The following is a 934-nucleotide window of genomic DNA, read 5'->3' on the forward strand; positions in this document are numbered from 1 at the left end:
CGGGTCCAGGACAAGCCACATTCGCTTCCCACCTGGCGTACCAGGGACTGCAACAGTCTCCAGAATAGCGGGCAGTGTAACGTCTGGCGGGCGGCGACCGGGAAGCGCGCAGCCGACTTACAGTGGCGGGCGGCCTTGTTGACACCAGCAGCGGTATCGGCATACCAGGAGTTGCTGAGCCAGATGGACTCGCAGAACAGTGCGCGGGCGGTATACCGACGCTTCGCTGCACTCATTGAAACACTGTAAATTAGGCGAATAAAGAAATGCTACCAAATACCGCTGTGTCACTCTGCACTGACCCTTAACGCTATTGAACTTGCTCGGCCTCCTGACGAAAAGCGGCACAGTGGATCCTGGCTTCAGCTCGGCCATCTGGAGTCCCAGGTTCGTCCATCGACAGCCCTGCAACAAGTCTGTGTGCTTACAAAACTGTAAGGCACCCCCTTCTGCTACTCCATCACACAAATCTAACAATGGGAGGCCACAACGTTGGGATCATAGATTTACTTCAAACTTTGTAAACCTTTAGTAGACCATTAAAACAACATAATGTGCAAGTACTAAGGTGCACTACTCTCGCAATTCCGAGAAAATCGCACGAGAAGTTTGATGCTGCTATTATGTACTTGATGTATCCAAGCGGACATGCTGCACGTAAGAAGTCACTGTGGTGAAGTGGTCAGAGTTCACAAACGGTAAGGAATTTGGGCGAGGTGACAGTCGAGTTCCGCCACCACTTATATTTTGATCTATTTTTTCCATTATCTAATTTATATGACATTTGAGAAGTACTCTCAGTCGGAAAAGGCTGTGGAAGGCCCAACGGTACTGAGCGGCCGTCGTGTCATCCTCAAGCCACAGGCGTCACTGGATGCAAATATGGAGGGGCATGTGGTCAGCACACCGCTCTCCTGGCTGTATGTCGGTTTAC

Source organism: Schistocerca piceifrons, chromosome X (assembly GCF_021461385.2).
Source record: "Schistocerca piceifrons isolate TAMUIC-IGC-003096 chromosome X, iqSchPice1.1, whole genome shotgun sequence".
In the NCBI taxonomy this organism is placed as follows: domain Eukaryota; kingdom Metazoa; phylum Arthropoda; class Insecta; order Orthoptera; family Acrididae; genus Schistocerca; species Schistocerca piceifrons.